Source organism: Macaca nemestrina, chromosome X (genome assembly GCF_043159975.1).
Source record: "Macaca nemestrina isolate mMacNem1 chromosome X, mMacNem.hap1, whole genome shotgun sequence".
Taxonomy (NCBI): Eukaryota; Metazoa; Chordata; class Mammalia; order Primates; family Cercopithecidae; genus Macaca; species Macaca nemestrina.
In genome coordinates, this window is record NC_092145.1 from 126,132,468 (window position 1) to 126,156,979 (window position 24,512).

At 35.6% G+C, this 24,512-nt stretch overlaps 1 long non-coding RNA gene across 1 annotated transcript in view; it reads right to left on the reverse strand.

Moving 5' to 3' along the window:
- Window positions 1-24,512, reverse strand: part of LOC105490345 (uncharacterized) — an 848,896-nt gene that overhangs the window by 247,796 nt on the left and 576,588 nt on the right. The gene's annotated exons all lie outside the window — the stretch shown is intronic.

Below are 24,512 nucleotides of genomic sequence, written 5' to 3' on the forward strand. Positions count from 1 at the left end.
GGTTCTCCTCGAGGGCTACATGCCTGCAGCAAACTTCTCCCTGGACATCCAGGTGTTTCCATACATCCTGGGAAATCTAGGTGGAGGTTCCCAAACCTCAATTCTTGACATCTGTGCACCTGCAGGACCAACACCACATGTTAGCTGCCAAGGCATGGGGCTTTCACCCTCTAATGCAATGGCCCAAGCTGTGCATTGGCCACTTTTAGCCATAGCAGCAGCTGAAGCAGCTGATGCATGGCATGAAGTCCCAAGACTGCACATAGTGGGAGGGCCTTTGGCCTGGCCCACAAAGCCATTTTTCCCTCCTAGGCCTCCAGGCCACAAAGCCATATCTCCCTCCTAGGCCTCCAGGCCTGTGATGGGATAGATGGCTGTGAAGGCCTCCGGCATGCCCTGGAAACATTTTCCCCACTGTCTTGGTGATTAGCATTTGGCTTATTACTTATGCAAATTTCTGCAGCCAGCTTGAGTTTCTCCACAGAAAATTGTTTTTTTTTTCTTTCACATCATCAGGTTGCAAATTTTACAAACTTTTATGCTCCGCTTCATCTTGAACATTTTGCCGCTTAGAAATTTCTTCTGCCAGATACCCTAAATCATCTCTCTCAAGTTCAAATTTCCACAGATCTCTAAGGCAGGAGCAAAATGCCACCAGTCTCTTTGCATAGACTTCATGCCCTGCATCCCAGCCTTTGCATAGCAAAGACACTTTAGTCCATTCCCAACAAGTTCCTCATCTCCATCTGAGATCACCTCAATCTGGACTTCATTGTCCATATCACTATCAGCATTTTGGTCAAGGCCATTCAACATGTCTCTAGGAAGTTCCAAACTTTCCCACATCTTTGTGTCTTCTGAACCTTCCAAACTGTTCCAATTTTTGCCTGTCACCCAGTTCCAAAGTTTCTTACAAATTTTCAGGTATGATTATAGCAGTGCCCCACTACCAAGTACTAATTTACTATATTAGTTCCATTCTCATGATGCTATGAAGAAATGCCTGAGACTGGGTAATTTATAAAGGAAAGAGGTTTAATTAACTCACAGTTCTGCAGGGTTGGGGAGGCCTCAGAAAACTTACAATCATGGCAGAAGGGGAAGCAAACACACCCTTCTTCACATGGCAGCAGCAAGGAGAAGTGCAGAGCAAAGTGGAGGAAAAGCCCTTTACAAAACCATCAGATCTCATGAGAATCACTCACTATTACGAGAATTGCATGGAGGTAACTGCCCCCATGATTCAATTACTTCCCACCAGGTCCCTCTCATGACATGCGAGGATTATGGGAACTAAAGTTCAATATGAGATTTTAGTGGGGACACATCCAAACCTTATCAAGTTACTTGCCCTCAAATTCTGCAAACACTGTGTGCCGAGCACTGTGTTCAGTGCTTTACAAATATTTTTAATGGAATCTTTGCAATAATCATATGAATTATGTTGCCATATCCTCATTTTACATAAGAGGAAATTAAAACACATATTTAGTAAGTGATGGAGCTGAAGTTTAACCCTATCCAAGTTTATTTAACCTTATTTATTATGTTCTTAAACTTTTTAACTGCAGCTTCTCCCAGATTATAAGGCTATGGAAACAATTTTCAGAGTGCAACGGCACAATCTCGGCTCACTGCAAACTCCACCTCCAGGGTTCAAGTGATTTTCCTGCCTCAGCTTCTCGAGTACCTGGGATTACAGGTGTTTGCCACCATTCCTGGCTAATTTTTTGTATTTTTAGTAGAGACGGGTTTCACCAGGTTGGTTAGGCTGGTTTTGAACTCCTGATCTGAGGTGATCTACCTACATTGGCCTCCCAAAGTGCTGGGATTACAGGCATGAGCCACTGCACCCAGCCATATTTCAGAATTGTTTGACATGGCTGTCATTACTGGTGGACTCAACTATAGAAATATTACATTAGAGAAGAGAGCTCAGAACAGAAGTTAGGAGAACTAGCCAAAAATTTTGAGTTAGGAGATATCAAAACACTGTCAGGATAAAGAGAAACCATAGAACAGACGTTAACAGAAAGAAATAAAAGAGGATCAGTAAGATAAGTAAGAGGCAAGCATAGTATAGCATGGAAAGAAAGAGAAAATAAGGTATTTCATGATGCCGTCTGTAAAATTTGCTATATCTGAAAGCTCTCATTTCTGTAGCCCTCAACACGGGAGGAGAACATTTTTTAGAGACTACATTTTTGCCCTGAAAATATTGCACTGAAAATTGTAGCCACAATTAAAAATGGAAAGGCTAAACTTTTGTTGAATTTTCCTGGTGGAATCTAGTTACATGTTCCTTTGACAATGTAAACACACAGTTGGGTTCAGTCCCTTCATCTGTAACTGTTGTAATGATCAATTAAGAACCAGAGCTTCTCCTTTTCTAAAATGAAAGAGTCCGTAATTCCTTGAGCCCCTTCTAGTCCTCCTGCTGGCAATGGTGGAACAGATCTGGGGGTACAGACAACAAAGTAGTACTCAGATGGACTAATTATGCAAATGGTGATAAAGCAGATTGGAGGCAAAAGAACAGGGCAAAGCTTCTGGGTTCATGACATATTTTTTAAGGACTGAAACAAGTAACTTGTCTCTGCATTTGCAGAAGGGCTGAGTAGTGGGAATGTGTCAGACAGAAAGTTATATTTGGTCCTCTACACAGATGGACTCCCCTTATTTATGGTATATTAGCTGTCACTTTGTCTCTTTTAAAATACTGTGTTTTACAGGATTTCTATCTGTGGCTGCTAGTGGGAGTAGAAAAATATTTGAGGAGGTAACAGAGTTTTAAAGTTATATTTATAATATAAAATTATGTTATAACTGTGGTATTATATAAAAAGTACCATTGTTCTGTATGGAAGTATAGAAAAAGTTTATGAATCAATGTCACTGTATGGAAGTGGGAATCTAGTTGTCCTAATTATAGGAAGTATAACATATGCATGTGACAGATTTGCATGTTACCTTACAGAGATGGGGTGACAAAAAATCACATAGAGTAAAAATTAAATTTGAAAATTTCTTAAATAGTTCATAAAGTGTTTATAGTTTTAAGTTTAAAACCCTGCATAGCAATTTTAATACCAGATCATGAGATCCATCGAATGAAATTTTTAAAATGTTGCCAACAATAGGAATGTCTACAGTCAGAGGTCTTGGTAGTCAAACCATTCTGCCTTTACAATAATTATCACAAACTTACTTGTGAATGACATTGGGTGAAAAGTTCTAAAGTATTTCTACTTTTTCCTAAGACTTATTTTATACTCTTTATTATTAAACCTCTATATTCTTATCTTAAATCATTAGATTCTTTTACTGCTGTGAGGATTACGCAAGATAATAAATATGAACACTGCTAACACAAAGTCTGACACATGATATGTGCTGAAATATATTTGCTGTATTTGAATCTAAATCTTCTCTTATCAGATACAATATAGTCTATTATTTGAAAAATTGAAGGGAAAGATGTTAGCCATCTATCTCCCTGTATCCCAAGATGATATTTCCTGTTGTGTTACCACTGAAGAGCTCTCATTCTTAAGCCTTTGCTTATGGAACTTACGATCCTTTATAGAACAGCTTTTCAATAATATGACTCCATCATAAAGTGAAGTCACTTTCTAGCACCTATTTCACATACCCCATTCTGCTATTGAGTGATAAAAGTAGTAGAAGAATATTTGAAAATACAGATTAAAGAATTATGGACATAGAAGAGATAATTAACTACACGAAAGTTGTTGAGGTCTATAGGAGTGTTAGTGCAGAAGAGTAGAATATAGGGTTATTACAATATGTGGGGGCTGTGTAAGAAGAAATATAAAATAAACCAAAGTGGAACACCATACTAATTTAGTATTAAATAAGCCTAGGATTTAAAAAAATATTTGTGGTACGAATTATACTTTTCACCAGATATTTCTGGTTCTTTACTTTTTAAGCAACTGGGAGATCTCATTTCCTGGACTATCTATGGTTTGGTGGGCCGTGTAATTTTGGACAATATTGTGTGAGAGAACTTGATATATGCAACTTCTAGGCTGAAAAAATTAATAATTGGTGTGAGATACTTTAGAGTTTTATCTGGTTTGGTAAATGGTAATATTCAAGAGGTCACCATTCTTCCATCTTGAGTCCCTGAATGTTGATGAGTTGAGTCCTTTCTTCCACACTCCACAAGTAACCCATGTTGGTCTTATTTCACGAGAGAGAAACACGTATGCTATTTTAAGCCACTAAAGTTTTGTACTTAGTGACAACTGAAACACGGCTTATTTGCTATTGTAGTAATACTAACATTTTCACTCATTGGAGTGGGTGGGTGAATAGTGACACATTCAGCAAAAATACAAAGTAGGTAAAGAAATGTGAAGAATGTGGAAAAGGCATTGGGTTTAGCTAATTAGATATATCTATATTTATCTAACTTCCTATACATATATAAAGAGAGGGAAAGAAGTAGATTTTGTGCATTTTGGTATTCAGAATAACATAAATAAGAAGACTGAGTTTTATGGAGAAGATGAGTGATGAAATAATTCATGAACTTTTATGCGAAATGTTTGGTAGTGAAAAGAAGGTGAGGAACAGGAGTGTATCAGAGGAAGCAGCAGATGCAGGTAACAGTCATTTTTTATCTTACAAAGGATGAGGAGACCAGTGCATATCTTGAAGCAGACAAAAACCGTCATAAATGAAGGAGAGATGGGAAGGTGCTACAATGTCTGTGATGGGAGAATGGGAAAAGGTCCTAAGGATTCAGAATTGGATGGGATCAAATTCAGAGACAGATTACTTAGGTTTATTCAGGAGGAGGGACATTCCTTTCTTTGGAAATGGAGAAAAAAATGAGAGATTTAGAATCAAAGATGTGTTCAATATTAGCATTAAAAACGATTCTTGTATTTTCTCAGGAAGTGTTCGAACTCAAATATTTTAAATCCCATGATACAAATGATACCGCTGTCATTATTCTGGCACTATGATGACTTTGACAGCACCTCTTCCCTTCTCATGCTAGGAGTCTCCCTTCTCAACTTTTTTTTTGAGACAGAGTCTCGCTCTGTTGCCCAGGCTGGAGTGCAGTAGTGTGATCCCAGCTCACTGCAGTGTTGAAATTCTGGGCTCAAGCAATCCTCCCACATTGGCCTCCCAAATTTCTGGGATTACAGGTGTGAGCCACTGTGCCTAGCAAAAGTTGATTGCTTCTCAACTTCTGAAACAATCTTTCTCAGAGAGATTTGCAAAGTGTACTTTACACCTTGAGTTTTCAAAATTACAAAATTGTATCCACAGCAGTCAATAATTTGTGATAGCAAAAGGTCTATAACTTTGAAAAGAATAATTTTCCAGTAGTGCAGTTGACTTAAACAGATTTTTAAGAGCAAATATATATATTATATATGCAAAATTATAGAGAAAAAACACTCAAGTCTATCCTAACCCCTTGATGTTGAAATTAGACCGCTGCGTAGGTCAGAGATTACATATAAATGCCAAGATTGAAACCAATAAGCTTGCCAGGTGTTTCTTATGCCTACCAAAGAACTATTTGGGGACTAGACTTGTCAAATCTTCACATTTTATTGATGTGGGGACTGTGACTTGAAAGGTGTATGAAACTTTTAACGTCAGAAAGTGGCACAAAGGGCTAACAGTTAAAACTAATATTTTGAATTGCACATTTAGCTCCCATGTTTAACATTAAACACACGCATATGGCTTTCTTCTGCTGAAACCATGCTACTGTTTTCTTAGAAAACATTATCTGTTGTTTTCCTAGACACCCTGGTTTTTTCTAAGTTTTCCAGTTCACAGGGGAAAAGGAAACCTGGCTACACTTTGTGGGTTGATTTCCTGCATTTTATATCTTTGTGGGACGAGTAAATGACACATGTACATGGAATGATTTGAAGCACTGCCCTCCCAAACATACATACTTGCTGTCTGCCCTGTTTTTTATATCACCTTATGTACGTACATGGCTTCCAAATTTCCTCCAGAATAAATTAATTTGAGAATTTAAGTAGTTTCCTTTTACTGCAGTTCTTTAAAAGATTGCGAGGTTGAAAAGAGCTGACTCGTTATCTTTCCAATAGCTTCGCAAGATAAATGGGTTTTTGATTGTTTCTTTCTGTGATTGGAAGGCTTCAGGGCAGAAATAGACTGCTAGAGACATTTTGTTTAAGGGAAAAGAACATATTTTGATACTATGAGTGGGGAACAAAGAGAAATTGAGAGGAAACTAAAGATCAACAATTTGTTGAATAGTTTTTTTCTAGGATTGACCAAAGAAGTACCTGAAAATAATATTGAGAAGTCAAGGAGAGGGACCTCCTTGACTTCCCCACCTTTTGTTTTCTTTTTGCACTGTCAAATGAAAAGTTAAACTTTAAGTCAACATGTTTATAAAGAATTCAATATGTTGCGTCCCCTCTGTGTGAAATACCTAGCATGATTTCTTTCTTTCCTTCTTGGACACTGTATTGCTATAACATCACTAACAGGAGATGAATTCCAAATTTTGGTAAAGGGGAAAATGTATTTGGGTTATTATTTATAATTTTTCCTGTTTGATTCACTGATTTTAGTATTGGTGTACTGAGGTTATTTTTGTTTGTTTTAAATTTCTTATGGCCTATGATTCCATAAACAAAAATTAAAATATAAGATATTGAATAGAAAAAAAGAGTAGCTTTAAATAAAGCCTGCATATCAAGAAAAATAGTTGAACAATAAAAAATATGGGCAGGCAAATGATGTGAGCAGGTGATTCAGAGGAAAAACAAATAGTTATGTACAACAATGGGAAATTAAATTCAGTTACATATCAATTCGGGTACTTCACATTCAAATATATTTTATTGTCCATCATATTGTCAAAAATTAAAAAGAATTACAACACACAGTCTTGGTAGAGCTGTGGAAAAATATGCAGTCTTGTGTACCTCTCGAAGGCATGTGAACTGACCTATTTTTGACCTAAATCCAAGGGGAATTTAGCATCATGTACCACAATTGTCCATATGTGTGATCCAGAAATGCTATTTCTAAGAATGTGTACTTACAAAAAACCCTGTATATATACAAACCTAAACAATTAAGTTCACTATGACATTGCCTCTAATATTAGAATATGACATAAATGTTTATTCTTATAAGAAGAGTTAATGAAATTTATGGTATAACAATACTATGGAATACTAAGTAATTGTTTAAAAGAATGATAAAAATTTTGTATGTTAAACTAAAGAAAGATCTAAGATTTAGTGTGTAAAAATGTAGTAGAATGAGAATAATGAAGCTATGATTTTGCTAATTTGTATTGTGTTAATTATATTGTCATATGTCATGTGATATGATGAAATGCATAAATAAGATGTTTAGGATGATACTTTCATGAATGTTGTTATGTATTGCCCAGAGTCTTGTTCAGAATTAAAGAATTTCCCCCCACTTCCTAGCTTCTAGTTGGGCTGCTTGCTGGTAGCTGTGGGCTGCCAGTGTGAAGATTCCTGCTTTTCTTAAGATCACAGGGCCCACACATAGTGCCTGGTCATTGTTAGGATAGAAAGGCCTAACCCCCTTACTGCAATGTGGAATAACTCTGAAGGATCATCCCAGATTTCTTCATGGGCTCTACTGAAGCCTTGGTTGAAATTTTACTGTAGCCCACTTTCCATCTTTGACCAATTCTACATCCTTCAATTCCTTCCACAGATGTTTATCATAAACTCTCATACAAAAAACTCTTTTTCAGAGTCACCTTCCCACAGAACCCAATCTGCAAATTTAAAATTTCTTAATTACGTTTACCTCTCCAGAGGTAAATATGAGTGGATGAGAGAATGAGGGCTTACGTTGTTTTAATTTCATTCACATCTAACTTTGAACCTTTATGCATTCATATAAAGGATGTCACACCTGGGTGTATGTCATATTCTTTATCTGAATATAGAAAGCTTTTTCTCCCTAATTTTAAAAAGAGATGAATAAATGAATTTTACTTTACTTACTAGATATTTCGTTTAAACAGTAAGTCTTTACCTTGTATTTTTTTACCCTGAATTTAGAAATTTGGAGTCTTCAAGATTTTTTATAGGCTCCCATAGATGTTAAGTTTTTCTCCTTGACACTGACTTTCTGTTCACCAAAAAGACTGAGTCCCTGTTTGTTTCTCTACCACTCTTGATCTTTTTTTCCACTCATGTTACTCCACATTTCATCTTCACCAGCCTCCTTCTTTCTTCAATGTAGAACCAACACAAGAATGTGTGCAAAAGACTTTGTGATAAGGGAGAGTACAGAATAGCATGGACTAGAAATCCACTTAAAATTGAGACTAAGAAATCATTGCTCTCTAAGTTCTCTGAATATTTCTGTTATTTTATACCTCAATGACCATTTTTCTCCCTTAAACTATATACTGACTGCTTCCTCTCTTGTCTGTTCTAAGGCCCCCAAACCCTGAGAGATTAGCTAGACAAGAATAGATTCTAAACTTGATACCTGAAGTAATCTACTTCTCAACCTCCATTCTAGACTAGTCTATGCCAGCTTCCTTTGCATAAGATAATTATGATTATGCTAAGAAAAAGGTCATCTGCCTTAGGATTCCTCTCTTACTAATACAAATAATTAATCTAAATATTGAAATTTCAATTATATTCTACCTATCTCAGATGAAGCTTGTGGATAGTGCAATGTAAATTTTTAAAAACTATTAAATTAAAAAAGCATTAAAATTAATTTTAAAAACTATTACATGAGGTTGGTGTGTTTTAATTCGCTTTTAAAATTGAATCTGACATAGGGCCGGGCGCGGTGGCTCAAGCCTGTAATCCCAGCACTTTGGGAGGCCGAGGCGGGTGGATCACGAGGTCAGGAGATCGAGACCATCCTGGCTAACATGGTGAAACCCCGTCTCTACTAAAAATACAAAAAACTAGCCGGGCGAGGTGGCGGGCGCCTGTAGTCCCAGCTACTCGGAGGCTGAGGCAGGAGAATGGCGTGAACCTGGGAGGCGGAGCTTGCAGTGAGCCAAGATCGCGCCACTGCACTCCAGCCTGGGTGACACAGCGCGAGACTCCGTCTCAAAAAAAAAAAATAAAAATAAAAATAAAATAAAATAAAATAAAATAAAATAAAATTGAATCTGACAAACTTCATAAACTAAACTTATTTTCATTCAAATAAGATTTGATTCACGAGGTCCTCCACAGGTGTATAAAATCCAAACATAAATCTCTATCTCCCCTACATTTTTGAAAGAGCTGATAACCCTTAATGTCCGATGTAGAGCTCCCAGAGCCTTGTTGCTTAAAGTATGAAGCCAATTTCTCCCCATTGAAATAAATCCACTATTAGGGAATTTCAGGAATGTCATATCACGAAAACATCCTTAATTTATCCTTATTGTTCAAGTAATTTCATTTCCTATGCATTCAATGATCTTTGAAATTTACATCATTTATGAATAGTGTAATTCTCCAAAGACTTATTGACCTTTACTATATTCCAGGCATATCATGTTCTAAGTGCTTGAGACACAATATGAAACTAAATAGAAAAAATTCTCCTTTTATCCTGGAATTTATATTATGATAATAGGTTAAAGCTTACTACTTTCTACTTACTTACCACTTTACTTACCAACAAAGTAAATTTTGTACAGTATGTTAGAAAGCAGTAAGTTCTATGATAAAGAAGAAAATATATATGTATATATTTATATACTCTATAAATACACTATAGTATATAGAAAGAAATTATATTTGTAAGATGATAGGTCTTGCTAATATAACTATCCCCCAAATCTTAATGTCTTTAACAACAAAGACTCTATTACTCATTCAACCATCCGGAATATGGCTGGTTCCTGTGGCAGCAGTTAGAGAAAGTGGTAAATTAAGCGTTGACTATTAAAGGGATTCAGCCAGAAGTGTTACCTGTCATTTATGCTCATATATTATTACCTAAAATAAATCAGATGGTCAAGCTGAACTTGCAAGTTTGGTACAGTACAGTCCTACCATGGTCCTGAATAGAGGACTTTCAGAATTTCTATTAACTGTCCTAACGACTTTTTGTGAGGGTAAAGACCTGGAGTCTACGATGAGCACAGGCTGCAATTTAAAATAACATAGTAAGGGTAGGTCTCATGGTGAAAACATTACTGCACACAAAATACCTTGGTTTTCACTACTGGGATGCAATCCATGCCACGGAGGGATGTATAGGAGCTATGTATGGCATTATAAGAAGTTCACAATCTCTTTCATTGGCAAGGGGCATAGTATAAAGAATTCCAGTTGTGTTCAGAGTAAAAAAGTTTTTGCCCAACATAGAAGTGCCCCTTTTCTGGCCGGGCGCGGTGGCTCAAGCCTGTAATCCCAGCACTTTGGGAGGCCGAGACGGGCGGATCACAAGGTCAGGAGATCGAGACCATCCTGGCTAACACGGTGAAACCCCGTCTCTACTAAAAAAATACAAAAAACTAGCCGGGCGAGGTGGCGGGCGCCTGTAGTCCCAGCTACTCGGGAGGCTGAGGCAGGAGAAAGGCGTAAACCCGGGAGGCGGAGCTTGCAGTGAGCCGAGATCGCGCCACTGCACTCCAGCCTGGGTGACAGAGCCAGACTCCGTCTCAAAAAAAAAAAAAAAAAAAAAGAAGTGCCCCTTTTCTAAGGCAAAAGACTCTACTTAATGTTCACAGAGTCTTCTTATTGCCACACGTGAAACATACAGCTTCAAATAAAAACAGAAAACCTTTTCAACTATTCTCGAGAGAGAATGTGGAATAATACATCTAATCATGGTTTCTGAAGGGAAAGAATATCTAGGTCTAAGTTCTGGCTCAAAGACTTCCTAGATTTGTGACCTTGCATTCTTTACTCAGTTTACTCACCTCTTCAAAAATAAATACAATCTATCTCATATAAATTGCCGTCTGGCACATAGTAAGTGCTCCATAAAGTTTAGCTGTTTTTATTATTCATCCTCCTTGAAAGTCAGTTTTCATGCTAAGGCCCTCGTCTAACCCTGATTTAATGGAATGATCTGAAATCTTCTGGGCTCCCTTTGTATTAAACTGTCTTTTGCTTTTCCCAGATTTATTTTATCCTGCCATTCCTCAGAGAGCAACACTATAATAAATTGAGTGATAACTGTAGATTTCTCGGCAAAATTATATTTCCTCTTTAGTTTCCTGACCAAAGCCTGGATGAAATAGTTGCCTCTGTCTTGTTCCTGGGACATCAGCAAACAAATTCCTATGGGTAGCAAGGAATGCTCAAGCTGCAATGTGTGTACAGTGAAAGTCGAAGCTGTTGACTTGTTGATTACAATAGCCGTTGAAAGCCATATTTTATATAACATCAAGCACCGGTAAAAAGACTGAAAGTTGAAAGATAATGGTTATTTTGTTGTTGTTGTTGTTGTTGCTGTTGTTGCTTTGCCCAGCAGACTTGTGGCTGCTTACATTGGCCTCATTTTGGGAATACTGCTTAGAAGCTCAGAAGAAGTCATTTGCCAATTTGAGAAGCAAGAACTTCCAGTGACTAAAACCAAAATAATGTTTGGAGTTAGAATACTCTTCGGTTCTGTAATTCTATTAGAGAAGATGTCTCCTCTTTAGTATAGTAGAAATAAATATTTCTTAAATTTAACATGAAAAAAATCAGGTTTACTTTTGCTAAAGATTCTCAGATATATTACAAAGTAGACAAACCCCGAGATTGAAAACTAGAATTAGGAATTATCATGTCACTTTTGTGCTGTGGGACACCAGAATATGCCTGTTCAAAATATGGAGGATTGTTCAACTGAAGACAATTAAGAAGAAGAAAATGGAGGAAAGCTCTCTGCCTTCCTCTTCCTAAAAGCTTTGAGTCTCAGCTTATATAGCAGCTTCAATAAAGAGCAGTAAATTTTTAGTAAAGTCATAAGACAGAAACAGACTTTGAGTCTGTATTGGAGTTTTATAGAGCCTGGAAAAGAAAATGGTGCAAGACAGGATGCAGTTTTCTTTTTTAACTACTGGAAAACTCTAGGTTGGAATGATTTTTTATGCCTCTTGCTCAGGATCCTTGATTCAATCTCCTCCTGGCAATTGTCAGAAAAGTTATTTTCATAGCTGTTTTTGCAAGCCTTACAGTTTTTCAACATTCAGCAGAGAAGGAGGTAGCAAAAGGGGCAAAACGGAAAAGAGACGATATAAAAGGTAAAAGAATCAAGGGTCAAAACAAGGGAAATTAAAATCTGATTAATCCTACATTATTAGTTTTCCTTTTTGTCTTTTGAATAGAGCCAGAATCTTCTCAGCAAAATGAGACTTGCTATCTTTTGCTGCACTCAACAAACCATAGTGAGGTTTAATCTTGACTATTTGTGCATTTTAGCCAACAGTTAAATGGATCTATTTTGAAATCAGTATAAATAGGAGATTAAAGCAGAACACAAGTGCGAAAGTGCAGAAAATGTTGCAAAACCACCTCCTTCAAAATGGTAAAGATATGTTTAAAAGGATTGATAACTGAGTGCCACCTATATTTATTGCATTGAATATCAGTTTGAATTATATAAAAAGGTTTTAAATACATAATACTTCAAAGAATATATTTTAGACTACGTACATATAGTATTTAAATGTTAATATGATTCTGAACTAACCATAACATTTTAATGCCTCACATTAAACATTGTAGGTTGAAAACACCAAGAACAAAATTAGAAAATAAAATAAAATATGGTTTAATAATCATACTCTCTTGTGCATTTTGCAAGAGTCTTCACTTGTTTATTTATTGGCAATATCTCTCTTAAATATAAAGTAGTTAAGACTGTTTGTTGTTGTTGTTGTTGTTGTTTAAGACGGAGTCTCACTCTGTTGCCCAGGCTGGAGTGCAGTGGCATGATCTTGGTTCACTGCAACCTCAACCTCCCAGGTTCAAGTGATTCTCCCACCTCAGCCTCCCAAGCAGCTGGGATAACAGATGCACAACACCATGCCTGGCTAATTTTTGTATTTTTAGTAGAGACAGGGTTTCACCATGTTGGTCGGGCTGGTCTCGAACTTCTGACTCCAAGTGATCCACCCGCCTCAACTTCCCAAAATGTGGTGATTACAGGCGTGAGCCACCGTGCCCAGCCAAGACTCTTAAAATATCATTTCCTGCTTAGGTTTTCAAGGCTCCACAGCTTTCTTATGTTCCATTGTTTCCAAAATTCGCGGCTCATCCTGCTATTTTATTCTGCTCACTTTTAAATTGGAAATATTCCAGAGGTCCTAAAAGTCTCAGAAAGAGAGCACAAATGATGATATGATTGACATATTGGCACCAAAGTCCAAAACTTGAAGAATGGAAAAATAAAACTTACTCTTAGAAAATGTTGTAAGACTACTGAATTCTTATGCAAAAAGCATGAGTAGATTAAGCAATTTCATTTTAAGACTGAATCAAACAGTTGCTTCATATAACTTGCAAGTAACAGTTCTATTATTTTTCACTGTTAAATTATCTGTTTTTATGATTTCAAAACATAGTCTAGGTTTAGAAAAAATGGATAAATGCCTGACCAGCCTCTTCAAATTAAAGTTACTAAGAAGTCAATTTTGTCATCTTGGGGATGTGCACTAGACATAATAATTACTGGTTTTCCTACCATACATAGGTTTCCCTTTGGGGAAACTGAATCCATATTCATATTTAATATTGTATTCTTTGAGATTTATTCTGGGTATACTGCAGAATAAATCTTCTTTCTAGACTCAGATAAGGAATAAGGAACATTTTTGTTGTTATTTTACATGTGCATTTCCGATTGGCATTAAATGTGGTTCCCAGTCTCTTTGTTTTATTTCTTCAATATCTCACTTGAAGAAGAATAAGTACTAGGAGATTTCAAACACAAATAACACCTGTCAATAAGTGCAATCATTGCAGGAACACACATCAGAAGTGATACTTCTTAAAGTTAGTCTGGCTACATCATTTTGTTTTTATATTTCCATCTGAACAATTTAAACAAATGCTAGAATTATAGTTTCTATGCAAAGATAACTTTGAGTGTTATTTTTTTGAACTATTTAAAGAAATTAAGAGTAAGCATCTAGACCACTTTGGCTGGAAAACCTAAAATTTCCTACGCTTCCCTGGTATAAGCCAGATGCATAATCCACTAGATGGCAGGAAGATATCAAAGTAAACAGATTATTGGAAGCCTTTGTGTGTATTTAATGGATAACTATAAATACTCCTGATGCTTGACTATCCAAGGACTGATGTAAGCTAATCATGAAAACCTTATTTTGCTTGCTCATGATTGGTATAGAAATGGATATTCAACCAGTTCTGGTGAATAATACAAGAAAAAAAATCTGGGGAACTTTAAAGAGATATTTTCTCAATTCTATGAAAGAGTCATAGGAATACAGATTTTTTGTCTTCTGGATTTGTCATGTCTGGATGTGATGCTGGAAAATGCTCAATCCATCTTATAAACAGTCTGAAAATAAAGACAAATCAAGAAAGAGGAGAGAGCAAAAAATCACAGAGACGTGTAACTGCAACCTAGTTGTATTATGACCAGAATCCCACTTCAAATTCTAGCATATCTTGAAATCAATACCTCACGAGTCAAATTGAAGTTTGTAAGATTATTTTTTGAGCAAATCATGCAAATTAATTCATTTTCATATTTGTTTGAGAAGACCGTTGATATGACTGATATGTAGAGAAATTTCCACATAGACAAATCTATTTAAAATGTGAATCTGTGGTACCATTTTAAGGGCAACTTTATTTTAAAATTAATACAATTATTATTTCTGTATACTTGGAAACAGTATAGATTCAATTCAACAAAATTATTTTGTGTTTTTTTACATGTGATGTAATAAAAAATTTATATGGATATATATGGACAGAATTCATTTGATAATATACTTATTTTGAAAGTATAAAGTTTTGCTTGGGAGAAGAGGCTTTTGGACAGTCAAATCTTTCATTACTTTACCAAAGGCTTGTGCAGCTTATCTGGAGAGCAGATGGTGATGGGATTGGGTGAACCATCCAATTACACAACCCATATGCTCCAGAATGCATGAAAAATGAGTAGGAATGTATGGCACAAGTGCTGAAAAGAGCTGCCTCTTATGGGCAACTGCTTCAACATCTAAGTGAGGAACAGAATAATTAATTCACTCCTTCCTAACTGTGGCTATGGCTGTCTCAGCTGCTGCCCAGCTCTGTTTGTAGGTGTGGTGGGAGACACAATGGGCCTTTTTGCCTCCTTTGCCAGAAAAAGAGCCCACCATGTTTTCTCCCTGTGACTACTGCATATGGATTTAGGCAGATGCATCTGCTGCACATGCTGCAATAGCAGCCACTCTCTCTACTTCTTCATTGAACAGAGTGCAGAGACCAAATTTGCAGTCATTCCTGCTCTCTTCAAGCCAAAAGCTCAGAGTAGCAGGGATAGGATGTGGCCAAAACACAGGGAAGGGACCAGGGTCTACTATAGAGAACATCCATGTCAGGGTTCGATGTTCCACCACTGAGGCTAGAGTAGCAAAAGTGATGTATCATGCTCTAAATTAGACAAGGAGCAACATGATATAAGGTTGAAAGCTTCATGGAGCATCCCACTCCCTGCCATGTTGTAGGACAGGGATAAAAATAAAGAATTTCCAAGGATCATTGACATGACTTTTCTTGGGGAAACTAGATATACTGGATTCCTTAAATAGTTTATAAATATTCAGAGTACTTCAATTTATTCTAAAACTATTTTAGATTTGGAATAGACAGGGATGCCAAGAAAGACTATTTTCAAACCTTACAATTTTCTTTGCACAACTACATGCCTTACTCCACGGCACATATTTCAGTTTTGAAATATTGCTTTTAGTGTGACAGGCAAAACAAGGGCAAGAGAATTCTAGTAATAATTACCCTCAAGACAAAATAAAACTCAAACATTTGTTCAGTTCCCCATTATAAAGTCATTTTTCTCACACCAGTAGACGTCAAATACCTAGCCAACTGGAGATAGAAAATTGTGCCTCTGGTAACCAGAAATCATCTGACTCTCACAAATGAGATTTTTAGCATTCCCATTAGAACTTTCATGTTGGCTTATTAAGACTAAGTGGCCAGCTAAACAAGATTACCTGTCCCTGATAGAAAGGGAAATAAAGTTAATGGTAAGACAAGCTGGCTGGCTATATTCTTTAGCCTGCCTCCTAAACTACTTTCTAAAATCTCTACCTGAGGACTTGAAACTATGGGGAGCTTGATCAGTTCATTTGGTTGTGTAAGACTCATGGCTGATTTACAATTTGACTTGGAAATTTGTCTCAGGAAAGTAGTTAGTAATTGTATGGGATAAGGAAGGTGGTGCAGGATGCTGTAAAGTATTGCCCCACTTTATCCTCCTCCTAATGCTCAGCAACATTTCAAGCCAGCATTGAAATAATCTCCAGCCTGCAATGAGTAATTACATGTATGTATGAAGGATATTGGGAAGGGAGTGTCTGATGGTAGGGACTCCGTAGGCTATCAGGCGAACTTCTATATTTGACTCCTGGAGGACTTATGCCCTAGGATGTCCTCTTTTCTCTTTTGTGAAGTTAGAAACATTAGCAGATGCCACCTTAGGCAAACTATTAACAGATATCCTTTTTCCTTTCTTGAAATACCTACTTCCCTACAACATGCCCAGGAACTTCTTAATCCCTCTACTCTTCATAAGACAGATCAGAACCTTCTAGGGAAAAGATCTTATACTTTTAGTGAACACGTGCCTTAAGCTTCATTCTGAATTGTGGAATACATTATCCTATCAAAGGCATTTCCATCTCCACCTAGCAGAAGAGAAAATGCTCGTTAATGGAAATGCAGAAATCACAGCATGTAGTCAATAACTCTGCAGCTTGGCTGGGCCACTTTGATCTATAGGTTTTCCCTCTAATTTGCTGAGAAGGTTCAAGGATGAACATAGCACAAAATTTGCATAAGTGTATCGTCTGCATACTATGCTTCACTTCACTATGGTCAAGCTAGTTACTTCAGACTAATATTTTCATTGATCATTTTTGTATGGAAGGCTTCAATTGACTTTGGTGTGACTAAAGCACCATGTTGAAGTTTATTGCCAATTCTCTGATGAACCAGTCTTAGATGGCGGAGGCTACAAGGAATTCAGAAAGAATACCAGATGTGGTGATGTAGATATAGCCACAAAATGTGCAATATAGTTGGAATGATGAAACTCACAGGTGAAAACACCAACAATTGAAGTTCAACAGCTAATACACTAAATGGGACATCACTATGGGCTGCTATAGATAGATAGGGAGACATTCAGAGAAAAAAAATGATGGGCTATAAGAAGTATATGAATGGCTGGTAGAATTTAGATTGGAGGTGGTGGGAAGCAATGAAGGCATTTCAGGTAAGGGGAACAAGGCAAAGTTGGGACAATATATATGGGTTAATAGCTGGGCATTATGGGAATGAGAGTACACTGTGGGATGCAGAAAGATGTAAGACTGCATAAGCAGGAATAGGAAAGATTATTGATGAAATTACACAAAGGAATTTAGCTTTGGTGTGGGAGAGCACAGGTAATTATAGTAGATTTTGTGGTAGGGTGAGAGGATAATGAAATAAAATGGCAAAAGCATATTTGAGTTTGAGCCCTCACCAAGTTGTGACCTTCACCAAGTTACATAACTATTTTCATCCTCAGTTTCCTCATGCACAAAATCAGGATATAGGGTTATGTGAAGATGTAAGGATTAGCAAGAAATACACAACATCATCTCATCCTCATCATTCTCATACTCATCATAAAATGTCTATTATTAGTATTTTTATTGTTGATTTAGATAAATTAAGATGGCTCTATTTTTTGTGATTCCTTCTTCTCTTCAAGAGTTAGACCCTATCTTTTCTCCCCTTGAATCTGGGCAGGTTCTGTGAGTGCTTTGAGCGACAGAATATCACAGACATTATGATGTGCCAATTTACAGACACGGATGTTGTTCTACTTTTTGTCTCTTGGAATGCTTGTTTGTGGATGATATCTCTAAGAACCCAGTAACCATGCTGTGAATAGCCTGAGCCTTGTGGAGAAACTGTATGTAGCATGTAGATACTGTAGCTAACAGTATTCAGGCCCAGCCCCTATCTGGTAACATGTGAGGTCCCAAGCAAAGACCACTACGCTGAGCCCAATTAACTCACAGGCACTTGGCGAAAAATAATATATATTTTAAGATTGATGTTTTAACAGATTTAGAGATGGTTTGTTAAATAACAATCAATAACTATTGAAACATTGATTTTATTTTCTTAAATCACAATAATATTCAGTAAGGTAATAACCATCACAGTTGTTGTGATGGTTATGTGGAAATGACTGAATTTTAGGTGTGAAGGAGATGAAGGCCTTAATTAGGAAATCAGTGTTGAAAATCAAGAGTGTTTCCTTCATTAACCATTAATTCATTCACTCACTCAATAAATATTTATTGAGCAATAACACTTATAGCATCATATTTGTGGAAGCTATCTATTATTTGGTTATTTTTTGCATTGGTTGACTACTTCCTTATTGACCATAAATGCTATGTTTCAGTCACTAGATTCCCAAGAATGTATCCCATATGTTCAGCAAAATGTATACTATTTCAATTAGAATTTCATGTCATTCTGTTGCTTGCCTGTTCTGTTTGGTTATCACATTGCTTCCTTTATTATTTTTGTTTCTGACAAAGGACGCTATTTAGGAGAACACATCTCTATTAGTAGAGATGTTAATGTTATCACTTTATCATTGTCTTAGATTTTATTTCTCTTGACCGTGACCCTTTGACCTTTTTTTAGCTACTCTGATTATTAGTGCAGTCCTACTACCTCGTTTTCCTCTTTTGTTCTATCCCATTCTTTACTTTTATGCTTGATTTCCTCACGTTTTCAAAAGAGAAAAATTCTTGCTTTTAGGTAAAATCCTTCCTCTATACAAATAGCTGATTAGATGATTTAGTTACTCATGCTCATGCTTACACAGACTCACAAAAGGATAGTAGTAGGAAGTGTTTATATGGTAAAAATATAAACACAGGGATGACTTTTAGAATCTTTGATTGATAGCCAAGAAAGCTCCTGAAAATCTTAATAACACTGCTGTCAGTCCTACTGTAGACTTGTGGGGGATAATTTAGACTATTTTCCTTATTATCTTTTGTGCTGTATTATCAAAGGGCTAAAGAAATTATACTTCTAGAGCCACATTCAACACATTAGCAAATACTTCTTTATAACATATGAGCACTCCTCAATGTATATGTAATTAAAGCAATATCAAAAACATTCAAGAAAACAGAGAATTGTGGTAGCATGAAGGTAATCCCTGCCCCGCCCCCTCCCCCAAAGAAAAGCAAATGTAGTAATTAACTGATTTAAAGCTTACTGTGAGAACAGTGCTATTCATAACTACAACACTTGGTGGCACGATAACTACATATTGATAGAAAACAGACACACACTTGACTAGGAGATTCAAATTGTTTTCTTAGTGCTTCAGGGAAGATAGGCATTATTAAAACAATAAAATACTGCAGTGCTCCACTTTCAAACACCAGTAGTCTGTGAAAGCATAGTTCTCTTTGCTCATAAAGAGCATGGGAAGGCAGGATCTAAAGGGTACACATTTACCTAATAGTCAAAATTCTGAGATGAGATTTTTTTGGTAACTGTCAGACCAAAAACAATATAGTATTAGATCTTACATCTAATGCAGCCACACAAAAGGTTCTGCTTTATATTTTTAAAATATATTCACATATATTATTTTATCTGATGCTCACCAAATGTCCATATTACAGAAGGGGGATGTAACATGTAGATATATTAAGTGGCTTGTGTATTATCACATAGACAATAAGGTGATATTATAAACATTAAAAGCAAAGTCTTCTGCCTAATGGAGAGCCATATCACAAAATACAATGTAAGCTACTTGCCATAGGGAAAATTAATAATGGATGTAAATTTTCATTAAGAAACACATGTCAGAACCTACCCTTTGCTTAGGAGACTAAATTGAGTCCACAGCTGAGAATAAACAAGCTATATAAAATAAAGCTCCCTATTCTTTCAACATATTTTCCTAACTTGTGGCTCTGTCAAGACAAGGTGATGGATAGTGGTGAGAAACATAGACCTGGAGACCAGGCTAACTTAGAGGCAAAACTAGATATATAGATCAATGGAACAAAATACAGAACCCAGAAACAAAGCCACATATTTAAAAACAATTAATCTTTTACAAAAGCTGACAAGAACATACATGGGAGAAAGGACCCCTTTTTCAATAAATAGTACTGGATAAATTGGATTGACATATACAGAAGAATGAAACTGCATATCTATCTCTCACCATATTAAAATATTAGCTCAAGATGGAATTAAAGACAGACATAAGACTCAAAATTATACAAGTACTAGAAAAAAAAAACAGGAAAAAATTTTCTGGACATTGGGTTAGGAAAAGAATTTGTGACTAAGACTTCAAAAGCACAAGCAGCAAAAATAAAAGTAGAAAAATGGGACTTAATTACACTGAAAAGCGTCTAAAAAGCAGAAAATATTAATCAACAGAGTGAAAAGACAACCTGTAGAAAGGGAGAAAAATATTTTTAAATTATGCATCTGACAGAAGACCAATATCCAGAATTTACAAGGAACTCAAACAACTCAACAGCAAAAAAGAGATAATCCCATTAAAGGTGGGCACTTTTTAGTGAAAGGAAACTGTTGTTAAAAAGACAAAGGAAGACATAAAAATGGACAACAGGTTTATGAAAAGATGCTCAATACCATGAATCATCATAGAAATGCAAAATAAAACCACAATGAGGTATCATCTTACACAAGTCAAAATGGCTATTATTTTAAAATAACAAACAAAACATAACAGATGTTGGCAAATTTGCAAACAAAAAGGAACTCTTATACATGACTGGCGGGAAGGTAAATTAATACAACCTCTATGGAGAACAGTATGGAGATTTCTCAAAGAACTAAAAATAGAACTACTTTTCGGCCCAGCAATCCCATACAGTTATCTATCCAAAGGAAAAGAGATCAATACAATACCTGCCCTAGTATGTGTATTGCAGCACTATTTACAATAGCAAAGATATGGAATCAACCTAAGTGTCCATTGATGGAGGAATGGATAAAGAAAATGTGGTATATTTACACAATGGCATACTATTCAACCATAAAAGAGAAAGAAATTTTGTATTTTGCAGCATCAGGGATGGAACTAGAGGCCACTGTCACAAATGAAATAACTTGGAAGCAGAAAGTCAAATATCACATGTTCTTATGTATACATGAAAGCTAAATAATGTGTACATATAAACACATTGGAATGATAGACATTGGAGACTCAGAAAGGTGAGGAATTGGGAGGAGAATGGATGACAAAAAAATTGGTTAATGGGCACAATATACATTATTCACGTGATGGGTACCCTATAAGCCCTGAATTGACCACTACACAATCTATACATGTAACAAAGTTGCACATGTAACCCATAAATTTGCATAAAAAAGAAGCTCCATCAAAATATCCTTATAATAAAGGCAAAAAATTTCCAAAGTACAATTATCAAGTGTTAAAATTAAATCTTCTATACTCTTGACTTGTCTTAATATTTTTAATTTTCACTAAGTTCTCTAGAGATGATTATTAAAGTTTACTGGTTTGAAAATCTTGATTCCTATGATTGCTATTCAATAAAATCTTGAAAAGATGATGAATTATGGCTCTGCTTAAAATTAACTTTTTAAATAACAATTTAAAACTAAATATGAACCATATAAAACCAAAATATAAGAGGAATTGTTTAAAAAGTTGAATAAAATTATAGGGCACAGAATAATTTACAAAATAGTTTTTCAGCAGATCAAACATTTCTAAAATCCAATTGAAGACAGACAGCAAAGAAAGAGGACATATACAGCCAAATTGAAGATCTATGTTGTAATCAACATTAATTTCAGCACGTTTTCTAATTTGGTTACTACGTATGCAAATTTTGACATACACAGTTTTTATTTGGATTTATTGAATATAAATTATGTCTGTACCATGATTTGTGTTTAGTAGATTTCTTAAACACATTGTTTTCACCACAACACAGTGCTCCATTACATTTGTGCTTTCCAATAGTAATTCTATATGCAATATTAAACCTTAAATTGAATGTATAAGAGCATTCATAATGTCAGATGTTTCACCCTTGACAGATTGAATTTGCAAAGGTTTTACTTTGATTTTATTAATTAGATGACAAAATCGAACAATTATTGGTTGTAAATCAATGAAATTTCCTTTCGAAGTGTCTGAAGCTGATAATATAAAACTGTCATTCTTTAACTGCACATCAGTTTCTTTTGCTAATGGAGCCAACACATTAACAGCAATTTTTATGTACATGCCCAAGAAAAGTGACAATTGAAATTAGTGAAATTCATTTACATCAGCAGTTATTTAGTCTAAGAAAAGTCACCTTTAGTGTTATTTCATCATACCTCTGCAACTGTACATATTAAATCATCATCTTTAGGCATTCTCTTCTCAAAATGATGTTCTTCAAAAGATTGTGTCTTGATTGCATGTGCTTAGTGATATTATCTACATACTTATTGTCTATGAGTATTTTGTGCTAATTACTCATGCACAAAATCAGCTTAAAACTTCTTTATCAGTGAGAAAAGTTTTAATAAAACTTTCTTCTTCTTTTTCAACATATTGCTATCTTAAGGGTTTATTGCAAAAAAAGTTTAAAAAGAACGTTGCCAACAACGTGAATAATTGTACATTTATCACATACAGTAAATTATAAAATCAATATAGCAATAATATTCTGACTACCTTTTATATGCTCTATAGCAAGATCGCTAATCTCTAATTTCTATACATAATTTACATATATTTAACCAATAATTTTCAAGTTTTCTATTGAAATGCCAAATGGCTGCCTAGTGCTCAAGTCACAACATGGAACAAAGAATCCAAATGGTAGGCAGTACCACCATGTTAACCTGCACATCCTGTACATGTGCCCTGGAACTTAAAATAAAAACAAAAATTAAATAAAGTAAATAAATTAGGCTTCATTAAATAAATAAAAAAATTAAAAATAAGTTTCAAAAACAATCTGTCTCACACCACATTTGTAAATGGCAAACAATTAGCTGTTACTACTACCCAGTTTAATCTAAGTTCCCTTCACGTTGTCGGTGGGAGCCGTGCATGCTGTTCTGAAAAGGGAAGTCTTAGTGACTTTGAAACTAAAATAATCAGGAAAAGAGACAGGATCCTGCTGGGTTTTTTTTTTTTTTTTTTTTTTTTTTTTTTTGGTCAGATTTAACCACATGTGATGTGAGGACTATTTTAACTGCACATCTATGTCACATAGTACCAGATGAGATAAGATAACAGCAGAAGAAGGAAGTACAATGGAAGGTTAACCAAATAGGTACTGAACTATTTCTGTATGACTATTAATAAAAGTACTTTGTAACAGATTGAATAAATAGCAAGGAAGTGCTCATAAAATAGTTGGGACTTTTCAAAAGGACACAGAAGCATGAATGAGTGACAGTTGGAGTATCAAAATAAATATTATCATAATAAATTATCAACAGGGCAAATAATAAACTGGAAGGAATTCTTGTACAGCAAAAGTAAATTGGGGCCATATAGATAAGTTGGAATGTATGGTCACCTAAATAATGAGTGATGGAAAAAATACTGCTGGAAAAAGTTGGAGAGCAGGTGGATAGAAGAACTTGTCGTTTTCAGGCCAAAATAAGAAGAATGATATTTCTTTTTTCAGAGTAAACTGGAAAGCAATTCAAACATTTTAAGCAGTTGTTGCCTATTTTTTCTTCTTTTTTCAACTTTACCCCAGTTGCTGTATGAAAAACACAGTGAAATAATTTGGTCAGATGAAAGTAAGGACTCCAAGAGGCAATGACAACAGCCAAGGCAAGAAAAGAAAATATTTCCTAAAGGTTGAAGAAAAGGGAAAATACAGGGGAAGTGTCATTCTTCCTGTCTTTACCTATAATCTGCATGTTCATTGTCCAACATAATCCTAAACAAGGATTCTTGCTGACAAAAGTCTTGCTCTAATGGCAGGTTGCCAAGTTGTGATGCCACCTCAATCCCAGAAAATTAGGGAAGAGATTTAAAAAATGCAACGTCTTCAGTCATTCCATTTTGTTGCTTGAATTTTATATTCATGGCGAGATGATAAATTCACTGAATATATATATAATAGGAAATGAAACATTATGCAATACCAGCATTTCTTTTCACTCCTGAAGGAAATATAATATTAAAAATAAGTTGTACCATCCAAATCTTTCTGCAAAGTGGAATTACATTTTAGTAAGTTAGATATTTATCAAGCTGCA